At 44.8% G+C, this 14416-nt stretch overlaps 1 protein-coding gene across 4 annotated transcripts in view; it reads right to left on the bottom strand.

Moving 5' to 3' along the window:
- The window catches only part of LOC310854268 (amyloid-beta A4 protein-like), a 54959-nt gene that overhangs the window by 27801 nt on the left and 12742 nt on the right, over positions 1 to 14416 (bottom strand). The gene's annotated exons all lie outside the window — the stretch shown is intronic.

Below are 14416 nucleotides of genomic sequence, written 5' to 3'. Positions count from 1 at the left end.
GGGCTGAAGTGATTTTGTAATAATAATAATCAAAATATACAGAGTAACTACAAACGTTTTCAAATAATAGAGTAATAAGTATATTATTTTCCTTTGGGGTGTAGTTGAGTAGTAGTAAAAGTAGTGAACATGAGAAATTGTACTTAATAGTTACTTTACACCAGTGGTTCCCAAAGTGGGGTCCGGGGACCCCCAGGGGTCCTTGGTGGAGTTCCAGGGGGTCCCCAGCTAAATTATAGTTTAGAACCGAATGGACCCTTATGGGTCTGTAACGCTGAGAGTGTACAAATGGAACAAAATGGAGATAGAAATGCCATTAAATGGGGGTCCATAGACTAATTCATGTCAAACTGGGGGTCCTTGAAATTAAATGGGTTGAGAATCACTGAGCCGTAAACATCTTCTTATGGGGGGGTCCCTGGTATCTTTTCAAATTGGGGTCCTTAACGTGAAAAGGTTTGGGAACCACTGCTTTACACCACTGACTTGACTGTAGGCGCCCCACACACACCAATCTAATCATTGGATTGAGTTAAACAGAGTTGTCTTAACTTGTCTATTTATGGGAGAAAACATGCACACTGTGGCGTTTTTGTTTCTGGACAGCAGAGAGTACATTGTGAGAGTGGGTTATGTAAGGTTGGCAAGGAGACATAATGCTCAGCTCTCATGTAGCTCGCTCGCACACGCACACACACACACACACACACACACATACACACACACACACAAAATAATACGCATTGCGTAATAGTACATATTGATGCCCGTTTGATACAAAACATATGCAGGCATAATAAGAGAGAGCGATTGAGAGACAGACGGTGTGTGTGCGACTGTGCGCGCGTGCATAAGTGTGTGTACATCCAGTTCCCTCAGGAGAACACACACACACGAATAACAGCATTGTACTGGTAAACGAGTTCCAACAATACAGGAGGGACTAGGGGAGTGGGAGCAGGCTAGCGAGGGACAGAGGGAGGCACCACACCATGCCATTGTGTGCCCCCCCCCCCCCCAATCTTGTTAAAGCTTTTTTTTTCTTCTTTTTTTAGGTTTTCCTTTTTTAGGGGCATGGCAGGCAAGCAGATTTTTCCTCCGACAATTCAATATTATTTTTAATTTGGTGGTCTGGCTAACACAACCGATGCCACCAGCATCTTTCACCATACCATAAGTTGCCACTACCAACATGATAGATTGTAGACCAGCCTGCTTCGCAGCTGGTCAAAATGTAACGTTCCAATGTTCAACGCAATAAAAAAATGAATACAAAAAAAATACAAACGTGACAGCCAGCCATACTCGGGCTGGGCCTTAGCCGGGATCATCAATCAGGTCCCTGTCCGTCTGAGGCTTAGATAAGGCAAATGTGTTCCAACCGCTCGCTCTACATTCAAATTACCTCTATATGTCGTCCTCTTTGACTGGCAAATAATTTCCCCACACCCTCAGTGTGTGTGTGTGTGTGTGTGTGTGTGTGTGTGTGTGTGTGTGTGTGTGTGTGTGTGTGTGTATGTATATAAGTATGTAATGTATCACTCTCTCCATCTCTCCATCTCTAATGCTGTCTCTACAGGATGGAGATATAGTAGAAGAAGAGAAGAGAATTTATCTTTGTCAATAATCTCGGATGGCGGGAAGTGAAGCCCGACCGATGCCAGATTTTAGTGTCCCGCTGGCTGACAATGCTGCCTTGAGAGTTCTACTTGTACCTTACCGATGCTTTGACCTACATTTTGTAAATACAAAAGCCCTGTCCACACAAAAATGCACCATCTATCACAAGCTCCCCACGCGTCACCTCACGAGTCATTTAAAAAATAACACACACACACAAACACACACACACCTACACTCTCCCTCTCCAGGAAGGGGAACAGTGTAATCTGGGTACTGAGGATTAAGGCGGCCAGGATGAATAGGCATCCCTCTGGGTCTCAATCCTCCATGATAGTCATGACAGAATGGAACCGTTGGGGAGGGGGGCCTTGTTGGGGGGGACAGATGTTAGCCTGGAGCTCCTGTTCCCGATGGCAGCTCAATTCCACTGACAATCTTTGATTGACTCTTTTACTGAAAGAACGGTCACAGTAAAGAGCACAAAGAATTATGGCCACTAAGACTGCCCTAGTAGACAGTATTCAACATGCATCTTACAGTACAGTATACACAAAACACGTAATACTCATGTTTATACATGGGATACATTGAGTTTTAAAGATAAGGTTAGTTAACAAGCATCTCCTCCGATTCATAAATTAGACGATATCAGAGCACTCGGAAATCGGAACAGATAATCAGTGCATTTCCAAACACACCCAATAGTCTACTAAAAGCGTTCATATATAGTCCACTAACAGATGCAGGTTGTAAAAAGTGGATGGTTAGCTATAAATTAAATGCAATAATCGTGAATAAAATCACTATGAATGCTAGTTCAAAAGGAGGCGTAACAAAGCTGCTCATACTCGTACTAGAACTCTGCCTCCCAAGAGGGAAATGGATGAAAGTATAAACCACGTTATGCAACAGCATAACACACACATAGCAGACATAATCTAATGGCATAACCCAATAATGAAGAGGTTTGCAACATGATTAAGGGGATTTGTTGGCTGGATGCACGCACAAGAACTAGATGCACGCACTCGTGCACTGTCAAATCAAAGTTCTTCCCCATCTCATCATTTCTCAACTTGTATTCCCTTGTTTGGAAACCAGTACTTCCCCCTCTGTTTGGGCTTCAGTACTCTTTAACTCCCTTTTCCTGACTGCTGAATCCAAGTGCCCCTTTAATCTTTAAAACATTTTGATTAGAAAATACTGACCTCAAAAGTTTCATTGTAGTCAATATGTTCAAATAAAAGTGACCAGATTAATTGTCGTCTATTCATTGTGCTACTAGTCAATTCTCATTTATTTGGTTTAAAGCTTTACAGAGCCAGCACGTTCATACATTTTGTCAATGTTTTATCATTAAACATAACAGTAAAGGAGGCCTGTAGTACCTCTGCGTACCCCAATTTGAGAAACACTGTTTAATGCCCTTTATAAGCTGAACACAAGCTAAAAAAAACAAAAAAAACAAAAACAAAAAGGTTTTCAGCTCCCAGCAGGATCCGCCGGGAGAAACTAGACGCAGCTGCGCGACATGAGACGAATTAATCAGAGCGACAGAGAGAGAGAGAGAGGAGTGTGTGTGTACGTGTGTGCGTCAATTTAACAAAGGTGCAGACGATCAGAAATCAGCAGAGAGTGAGCGACGTTTGCGCTACTGTATAACGAATTGAAGTGGACTCGGCCCTGGAGCTTTTTTTTTTCTCACTGGAAATAAAAACGTCTGGGTTTCCGAGGCTAGTCTTCACTTGATACTATCAATAAAAGGCAAAAAATGAACCACTGACCAAGTCAATCGTCAGCATATACAGCAGAATGTTAATTACTTGGACACGCAGTCTGTGTACCGAAGCCAGGTGGACACGTTAGCTCGTTAACGCGAGAAGCTGACATCTCACTCTGTGTAATGCTGCGTTCACACTGGCAAATGCGAAAGATACAAACCTACACAGCGTATTTGTAGCTTTGTATCTTTGTAGCGGAAGTTGAAACCAGCTCAACTAACTTTTTTGTAGCTTCGTAGCAGCTACAAACGTTGGCGGTATCTTTGCATCTTCATGTCGCTGGCTTCCATTGCAAATGAATAGTAGGTTTCTTTGCCTTTTCAAAGCAATACTGTTCTCGTGAGGCCGGGTGTGACTGTGTGTCCTCTGCCTGTGCATGTGCGCGTGTGTGTGTGTGTGTGTGTGTGTGCGTGTGTGTGTTTTGGTAAGATAAGAGAAACCAGCCACATCAGTGTGATTATGTAGACATGCAGACACAATGGAGTCAAACACAAACCAAACCAATTTGGAGAGATCGACTCACCCCCCCCCCCCCCCCCCCCCCCCACACACACACACACACACACACACACACACACACGCACGCATGCACACGCGCACACACACAGCACCGAAAGCTGTGCTACTCACACTCATTACAGAGTTGGCCGTGCCCGGGTTTGCAGTTGAACCGATGAACTTGTGGTACAAAGGGAACTTGGAACTTTGGAAATTTCCCAAAGTTCCTAACTTCCTATACAATCCTATAGAATTCTATTGCAACTTAGAAAAATCCTGATCAAGTCTGAAGAAGAGGGCAAGCTCCAAAAATGTATAAGTGGCAGCAATGAAACTACAATTGGAGTGGTTATAGATCGTCTGCTTTCCTTAGACGTTTGCAGAATGCGTTCATTATGTCCAAGAATTTGGGACAGTGGCGTTTCATGTGGTTAGTGCAGTGCGCACACACACACGCATGCATAAATATATGAGTCATGTCCTCCTCACTTCCCTCTCGTACTGGCTGATACACACACACACACACACACACACACACACACACACACACACACAGAGTAGGCAGGGCCTGCTCCTGCCTCCTGCTGCGTTATTAATTGTGCGTCTTATCTGAGCAGTCCAGGCCTGACACTGAGAGCTGATGGAAGCCATGCCAGAGCCCTGGACACACACGCACGCACACACATCAAGTACACACATACTTTGCATAAGTAGCCTAGATGTGCACACGCACACACACACACACACACACACATCCCCCTTTTTTGTGCGTTCACCCCATTATGAGTCCTGTAACCACAGATAACTGGGACACGCATGCAAAGCCTGACTGATAACAGACAGACACTCACAAACACACCACCTGTCCATGTTACAATATGAACAGTCCTCCTGGAAAATAATGCTTTCCATGTCGTCACGATCAGGCATAAACCTCTAATTTCATATTTTAAAATGGGTCTTAATGCTTCCAAGTTCCAACTGGAGTAGAATTATTAATGTTCTGTACAAGTGTCCATGACAAAGAAAATATATGATGTGGAGACAATAAAGACTATTATTGAAGGTGGTCCATTTGCTCAGTACAATATTTCGGGGCCATATTTAGAATGTGTGCAGGGTTGAGTACCGGTATGTTGACTCTAGTTTGCATTAATACGATCTCAATGGAGGATTTAGACACAATGAAATAAAATGGCGATAGTATTCAGTGTGGGGCAGACGGCCTGTCACAGCCAGATTTGGGAGACTCGTATAGATTTGTTGTTGAAAGGAAAGCGGCAAAATTAGACTTTCGTGGTTGGTTTAGTCTCAGATTTAGTCAGACGGAGGGACACAGTATAACTCCATGGGGACACAAAAGCGACACAAAAGTAGGACCCGGAAGTATCTCTGGAGGAGGCGCTCACGTCACAGCTAAAATACTGAAAGGCTGCATCCATCTTGCTCTGTTCTGTGATTTTTCAACTCAAACACAAACAGGTGGATTTTCATGAAATGGATGGTACAATTGCAACGGCGTGATTCTTCAAAAGGTTAGTCAAAACACTGGCAGGGAAAAGAGAGTTAGAGATGAATTTAAAACGCAGTCAACGTGTTAAACATAGCTCCTCCATAGATCCAGAGAATATAATATGCAGTCCAGCACCGCATGGCCTAGCATGCAAAATATCTCCCGTTTCCAATAGCACAATATAGTAGGCCTAACCCCCTCCCCCAAGTACAGTACATCGAGATTGTTGCTTCTTGCCAAACAATGTGGTCAATTGTCTTGTACACCAATGCAAATCACCTGTGCAGGCAGTACACCGGCTATCGGGTACAAACCAAATGGACCCTTACAGTGCTGCAAAGACAAGAGTGTCAAATTGGACCACCAAATGTTGTTAATAACAGTTTATTAACAAGATATGTAAACATCTTTCCCCCCCCCCCCCCCCCCCACTAAAACAAAGACAAACGGCAAGCATATGTTTGTATATGTGATGATTTCTTCCCCTGGTGGCCACACAGGGACAATGGCTTCATTCTTTGTGTTCAATTCCAAAATGGGACTGTGTCCCAAAGGCGTGATTGCTTATCGTTGATTTGTTTCTTCCCATTTATACCTCTATATAACTGTCCTATATGCGCTGCTATCCAGTATACCTGACGAAGGCCACAGAGGCCGAAACAGAGGCCGTGTTTTTTTCCGCCTTGGTAAATAAAGTTTTTGGGGAGCTTTCAAAATGGTGTGCAGACTTATTCTTTCTTAAGCATAAGAGAGCCATGAGTTCAGTATTCAGTCCAATGTTTCAAATGAAAGAAAGTGGAATAGACGCCTCGGTCTGCGTTCACGGCAGGTTGTTTATAGGATGCGGGGGCCGTGGGAAGCGCTGTGGTTTTGTTTGTTGGGCCGAGCGATGATTGAATTATACAAGGCTGGCACGGCGACAGAATGCTAGACATCCACGCACGCAGCCAACACACACACACACACACACAGATGATACACAAATCACTTGGAACGCTGGACTGTAACTCAAAACCCTTTGATCGTCTTTGACGATCAAAAAGGATGCGTGCGCGGTAAATCGAGCCAACTTCCAGGGGCATGCACGTAACGTAATGTGATGCCCGCGCAAGCAGCCGATCTGCAAGCCCACAACGCGACACACTGCCAACGGATTGCGGCCTTGTACATCGGCTATTTTCGGTGCGCAACAAAGTGTAAATCACCCGTCATGCTCGCCTGGTGTGTGTGTGTTGGCATTTTGTGAGCGTGTGCGCATGTGTGTTTTTGCTGGTATGTGTGTTTGATGTGTGTCTGGGAGCTGATCCAATGGGGGGTGTGTTCCACTGATTAGAGGGCATCCAGGCCCTCCTCTCTCTCTCTCCCCCACTCACACACACACACACACACACACACACACACCCGCTTGCCAAAATTCCAATTACAGAGCCGTGGCCCGTACAGCACAGCCTGATGAAAGAACATGCAACCAACAAGGCCAACCGCAGCAAAAACACAGCCTCTCTCCTTTGCATATTTTCTATGCACAGCAATGTCTGTCCGTCCGTATGTCCGCCTGAGTAGGACCTAGTGACCCTGCAGCTTCTTAAGTCAACAACTGTGCTTGGCTCCAAGGCACTCAAAGGCACCACACACACTATAACACGGGTATTATGACACACAGTCACTATGTAACTAGAACACACAGCAACTATAACAATAAAAGTAAAGTTCCACTGCTCAGTTTGCACCGGTGCGTTTTTTATTTATTAGGGATGGGCAATTCATCGGTAAACATATCAGAGTTAGCCTTAATCGGTATTGAGCAGTTACTTTTGGAATAAGCATTGCTTTTTCAAATGCCTTCCTATCAATTACTCACCATATGAAGCCTTGCGTTCATGGAGATCGTTTTGTTTTTGTTGCATTCCAGAGCCAATAATCTAATATTGGACTAATTTAAGTTAACCAGAGCAACAAAAAAAAACATATTTATAACATTCTCTTTGATCTGGGATCATCAGCAGGCCTCTTCAGTGAGTACACGGAGTGTTGTTTGGGAGTTTAGATATGGTTCTTCTGATATGGTTTTGCCATGGTCTCCTACTGCTGTGAAGCCTGTGATGTCATCAAATATTGACTTATTGGCTCAGGAATGCGACAAAACAACCAAAAATACTGAATGAATGAATGAATTCAAGGCTTCACAGGGTGAATAATTGATAGTCAACTTAAGCTATTCCTTTAGCGTCCAACATCAAACACAGAATGCACTACAAATTCCTACCGAGGCACTCAATAATCTGGCTACGCCCTACCTCTCTGATCTTCTCCACCATTATGGCCCCTCCCGTTCCCTCAGGTCCAGTGAAGCCAACCCCGTCCAAGTAGGCTGCCCACCGCTACCATACCTGGGGGGGGGATAGATACAGGGCTTCCTATTGCTGGCCCCTCCCTCTGGAATGCACTCCCCAACCATATACTCAGCCCCCTCACTCAATCTCCTTCAAAACCTCAGTCAAGAGTAAGACCCACCTCTTCTGGGATAGCTTTTACCAGCTGAGGTCGAGAGTATGTCTCTCCTTGTTCCATGACTCTCGACAGTACTATAAAAAAAATGCAGAACAAGTAAAACAACTAAATAACATTCAGTAGATTTTCTGTGGTCTGAAGTTTTCTGGCTCAAACAAAGAGTCCACAAATCCCATATATAACAATGGTATTTGCCAGCAGATGTCACTGTTGAGGCCTGTTTGTCTGTTTTCATTGCAGCTCCAAAGGCTTCAGAACACACAGAGAAAACTCAGACCACAGAAAATCCACTGAATGTTCAAAGTTATATAGCTCCACCATTTGGCATCATGGGCTGCACATAGTCACCGTTTGGCATTGCCCTCTACCAGTATACCGCGTTTTGCGAAAACCGTCTGCACGGTTCAGTCAGAACTGCTATTTTTGGCGGAAGGAAAAGAAGAAGAAAAAAACCCCACAAACAATAAGTTCATTTTGTGACTTCTTGGTCCCTTAATGAATGTCATGAAACCCGAGTTATATACTTCCTTCGTCTTCAACATGATTTAACGGGATCTCGGGGGATGCTGGGATCGTCACAATTTGCCATTTCATAATCAGTTTCATATCTTATAGGAAATGAGCATCTAACAGAAATGGTGTGGTTTTTTTGTAGACTGACCTCCGCTAGTTACCGCCTGCTATTAAAGATTTCACAATGGAATCTTTCACATCGAGTCTTGGATAAAGTAGGATAATAAACCGCAGCAAACAAAGGCCTATTCGCAGATTTGGTCAACAAGATAATCCCTGCAAATCAACGCATTTTCAAACCCCACACAGATCTTTAACTCTTGAGAGTTTACAAGAAGTATACACAATTAGAGAATGTAGAATAATCGTTATTTTGATCAACATTTGCCTGTTATCTCTCCTATCTTACCAACACCATGGAATTGTGGACAAAATCTTATCAGACAACAAAATATTCAAAGTTTTGGTGGTCCACAAAAAAGGGTTGAAAACCACTGCTTTAGCCCACTGAATGTCTGTCTATATCTCCACAAGAAGAAGAGGTGGGGCGTTTGGTCTCTACGGTGATAATCGCTGTGGGCCGTGGCGCTACGGCACAGAGCCTTGGCATCCCTGGAGGTGCTGGCCTGTCTGTCATAAGCCCCTCTCCATCGTCACCATAGCAACCCCCCTCCCCCCCACGTCACCTGAGAGTAGCGATGTCATCAGGGGACAGTGTGCACGAATGGGCACCGCTGGATGTGCTTTGTGCGTCGCATGTGGAAAACGTTGCATGTCCAAAACATACATATGATTTTTTTTAAATGATTTCAAATAGTGAAAGTAACAGATCTACAAGCACACAAAGCCTCTTTAGTATGACAGTCCTGTATGATGAAGTAGGCCAATCATTTACGAAAATCGGCGACAAGAACTAAAATGTGAAACAGGGGAACCGATATTACCCATTCCTAACTGGTGGTGAGACAAGACAAAAGAACTGCACAACTCCAGATCCTACCACCTTTGCAAATACTTTTTGCAAACACTTTTTTACAAACGGTTTTGACAGTCATGAATCATGATTACTCTGCTGCCTGTGAGGAACTGTTGGGACTCGGGAGCCCTCCCCTTTCAGGAGCCGTCGCATCACTCTTTCACCGAGGAGCATGTCCCTGCTGTTGGCCAGGTGTACGCCTGGTAAGGCGCCAGGGCCGGATGGCATCTCGGCAAAGGTGCTCAGGCTCTGTGCCATGGAGCCCTCCCCCATCCTTCACTCCATCTTCTGGGAATCCTACAGGACAGCATCCGTACCCACCCTCTGAAAAACATCCACCATCGTACCGGTACCCAAGAATCCCCGCCCCTCAGAACCTAACCACTATAGACCCGTAGCATTAACATCAATAATGATGAAATGCCTGGAAAGACTGATTCTAAACATCATTCTGCCAGCTGTCAGGTCAGAGCTGGACCCTTTCCAGTTTGCGTATAGGGCAAAGAGGGGGACAGAGGGTGCTGTGGCATACTTCCTTCATTCCCTTCTCCAACACCTGGACTCATCTTCGGACAATTTTGCCACTATATTTTTTGTTGATTTCAGTTCTGCTTTCAACACTATTCAATGCCATCATATTATCAAGAAACTGCACCTCCTCAACATCCCTCCACTGCACTCACAACTTCCTTAGTAACAGACCACAAAGAGTTAAAGTAGGTACAGTACATCATTCTCATCAACTGTTATTACCAACCCAGGGGCCCCCCCAAGGCTGTGTCCTCAGTCCTTTCCTCTACACACTATACACAAATGACTATTAGCCCTTCACCCAGCAACATTGCATACTTTAAATACTCTGATGACACTGCCATTCTCTGACTGCTCCATGACAATAACTCTATTACGGTCTATCCATTTCCCATTTTACACATTGGTGCATTGAAAACTATTTAGAGTTGAATGTGGACAAAACAAAAGAACGGTCATTGAAACAACCCACACTGTGACTGGACTTAACCCACTCCTCATTAATTGTAAGTCAGTAGAACAGGTTGCCAGTTCCACATATCTTGGACTCACCCTGGACAATAGACTTGGTTTGTTTATGTTTGATCAACATATTACATCTATCCAGTCACGATTTCAGCAAAGACTTCATGTAATCCGCAAGTTAAGATCATTATCTGTTGCTCCTCATCTTCTATTATTATTGTACCAAAGCATTATTCAACCTGTTCTGTTGTACTGTTCTGCATGTTTCTACAACATACTGTCCATGCCTAACAGAAACAAACGTTTCAGTATTACCCGTATTGCTTCCAAGATCATCAGACTTCCCACACCAACACTTTCTGTTATGAACAATAAGGCCATCACACGGCTAGCACTGTCAATATCACGTGACACTGTTCTTCCCCTGTAGATTATTATTCAGGACGGGAACCCCTTTTGGTGTTTATAGCATTATGCTATACTTTAGCTATTGAAAAATAGCAGATCTACGAGGTCATAGCGTGGCACTGAGTGCCGCGCTACAAGCTTATAGATCTGCTATTTTTGAAAAATCGTTAAAATGTGGCGCAAATCTTTTAATATATATATATTATTTCAGAGTGAACATTTTTTACTCAAATCTTTGAGTCAGTAGTACTAGTATAGATGCTCCGGGGAAAAAAGGATCTGCTCTTTACTCTATCTGGAGAAACTGATCTTTTACACCATCAGATATACAGTATAGCATAATATAACTTTGCATCTTTGTGACAGGCCTAAACATTCCCCCCTTCCTCGCCACACCCAGGAAGAGTTTTGACGTGAGTTTTGACATATAACAATTTTGGAAATTTGCCCCTTTACGCACACGATCGGTATCAATATCGGCCGATCATGGCCTGGGCCGTGGCTCAGCGGTCCAGGCACCTTGGCTGGTAATCCAGTCTGGCAGTGTGCCGCGGGTTCGACTCCCGATCCCGACAGCCTTTACTGCATGTCACCCCCCCATCTCTCTCCCCCATTTCCTGTCAGCCTACTATCTATCCCTCCATAAAAAGTATAAAATAAAGGTGAAAGCCACAAAAAACATTAAAAAAAATATATATATATCGGCCGATCATGAGAAAAACAATCGGTGATCGGTCCCAAAAAACCTGATCGGAGCATCCCTAGTCAGTAGGATACAACAGCAGTGACACATATCTGTGTGTGGGGAGGAGGAACGACAAAATGAGAAGAAATAACGTGTTATTCCTCTCTCCCGCACTGCTGGCCTGATAAACTGGCGCTGACCTGTCTCTGGGAATCAGCTGGGAGCCGCGACACCACGGACCACCTCCGACGCACAGATGGTGCTCCGATGGCCTGCACACACACCCCCCCCCCCCCCCCCCCCCCTCTGGGACTAGTACGTACTAAAGTCCTGACTGTGAACACTCCCGAGTTACAATCGGTGTTAAATGAACAAACGCCGCCTTGGGGTCCCGTTTATCCCCCAGTTAATTTAACACTGTGGAGTATAAAAGCTCTCTGTGACAGATTGAGTAGCTCCTAAACCATTTTACTGTTGGAGACACCTTAAAGTGACAAAGAGAAAACCAACTAAGAAAAGATGAACATTAATTCCAGTACATTTTGGGATTTTAACCCATAACTATTGGTTGAGGATTCATTCTGCTGCCCTTCTGCCAATAAGGGTCTCCATCCTATTTGAAAACATACTGCGCAGTGTGGATTACAAAGCTTGCAGAGCACTTCACCCAAACACAAACTTTGTTTGGCTATAAGGACAAAATGACACCATAACAACTTTACCAGTGCACTGAATTCTGTTCCGTAGTGATTGAACCTCCACGATACTAGCTAGCCTCGGTACCCAGGCTATTATTTTAGTTCGCGTTCAGCTAAAAAAATGAAAACCTGGGGAAACATGACACATTTCCTGGTCTAGGAGAGTAGGAGTGGGAGTGAACTACAGTGCAGAGGGCAGAGCGCTTTCCTCCGCTGATTTCTACCAGGGAGGGGAGGGGCGGAGGGGGGCAGGGGTGGGGGCTCAGATCGGTGAACCAATATTCTCCAGCAGTTCTGCCCAAGTCTTGATTCTGCAGCAGCAGAAGCAGTGATAGTTTTGAATAGAGATTGGCTGACGAGGTTAGGTGATATATTTCATGTCGATTTTGAGCACCCAGTGACTTCTGTTATAGTACAACGTAGAGAGAGAAAACTAAGTACAAATGCCAAATAAATTAAGTCCACAAATACAGTATATCATAGTAATCATACAGTCATGTGAGTCAACTCAAGGCGCCATCACCTGTCACAACAACCGCAGTATGCTGTCACTTCCCCATATCACACACACACGTATTCCTGCTGGCGCAGTACAATCGCAGGATGTCCGTCTCGACAACGGCAAGCGGACCAGACCGGAAACATACACCCAGAAATAGCAGGGAACGGTCTGGAACACACACACACAACCCCTCTCACGTTTCTCTCCTTCACACACCCACACACACACACACACACACACACACACACACACACGCTTGACATTTCAAACAAGTGTTTCAATTTCACACTTCAATTTCCAAGAAAAGAAAAGCCACCCCCCCCCCACATCCCTGCTCCAATAACCCAACACCCAACACAAATAATACAGGAAGTAAGCGACTCCGTAAAATACCAAAGCGGCTGGTAGGGTTGGTATCCTTTCAGATTTGAGCGATTCTGGTTCCTTAACGAGTCAATGATCTGATTCCAAATGGACCCTTAGAGGTCTGTAACTCTGAGAGTGTACAAATGGAACCAAATGGACCCTTAGAGGTCTGTAACTCTAAGAGCGTACAAATGGAAACAAATTGACCCTTACAGGTCTGTAACTCTGAGTGTACACAAATGGAACGGGTTCCGGAAAATGTGCCAAGTGTACTGGAACCGATTCAGGTTCCTCAATGTTCTGGATCAAACCCAGTTGCGACTGGACTGAAGACGCTGAACGCCTTGCCATGATGCGTTGTATGCTGCATGATCTGCTATTTTCACCATTTCTTCAAAGGTTTTTATTTTTTGTTTCATTTGGGAAGCACTGGTCTCGATCCTGGAAAAAGACAGAAACATTATTATATATTTCATATTGGGGAAGGAGGAAAAGAACAGGAATATCGCCTGCATGACGGCCTAATTATAACCACAGAGCCAAGCAGCGCACCATGGGAAGACACCATGTCAACCACGGACACCCAGGGAGGTGTGTGGGACAGACATCACATGAGACTGTGATAACAAGCACGGAAAACAAGAAACCCCTCCCCCGCACTGTGTGTGTGTCTGTGCATACGCTGGGCCCTGCAAGAATAGTAGACAGTGTGAGGACAATATAGGCTATAATGCCCAGCAGCCATATCGGAAAGAAAATTGGGCTTCTTCCTTACTTCCGTCACAGGTGTTGCCAATGACACCAATCAGGGCTGGACTGGCCACCGGGCATTTTCCCGGTGGGCCGCAATTTTATTTATTTATTTTTATTTTTTGACAGGCAGGCCAATAGGCGGCAGGCCACCAGGAAAGGTCCGGGCGTGCTGCCATTCTGCCAGTGCCATCATGATAATTTCACTGTACCTGTATCAGTGAGTGACAATTAAACCCTCTACAAAGGGTTGTGTAGTTGTCTGTTGGTTTGTATCATTTAGGCCCATGTTGTTGTACACTCTCAAGAGTTTGAAACCCCCTCAAGGGGCCATTGAAACCCCCTCAAGGGGCCATTGAAACCCCCTAAAGGGCCCATTTGAAACCCCCTCAAGGGGCCCATTTGAAACCCCCTCAAGGGGCCATTGAAACCCCCTCAAGGGGCCATTTGAAACCCCCTCAAGGAGCCATTTGAAACCCCCTCAAGGGGCCATTGAAACCCCCTAAAGGGCCCATTTGAAACCCCCTCAAGGGCCCATTTGAAACCCCCTCAAGGGGCCATTTGAAACCCCCTCAAGGGGCCATTTGAAACCCCCT

This window comes from Protomyctophum parallelum, assembly GCF_964188405.1.
Source record: "Protomyctophum parallelum genome assembly, chromosome: 23".
In the NCBI taxonomy this organism is placed as follows: Eukaryota; Metazoa; Chordata; class Actinopteri; order Myctophiformes; family Myctophidae; genus Protomyctophum; species Protomyctophum parallelum.
Note: the sequence above shows the minus strand (reverse complement) of the source record. Positions and strands in the feature narration are given on the sequence as shown.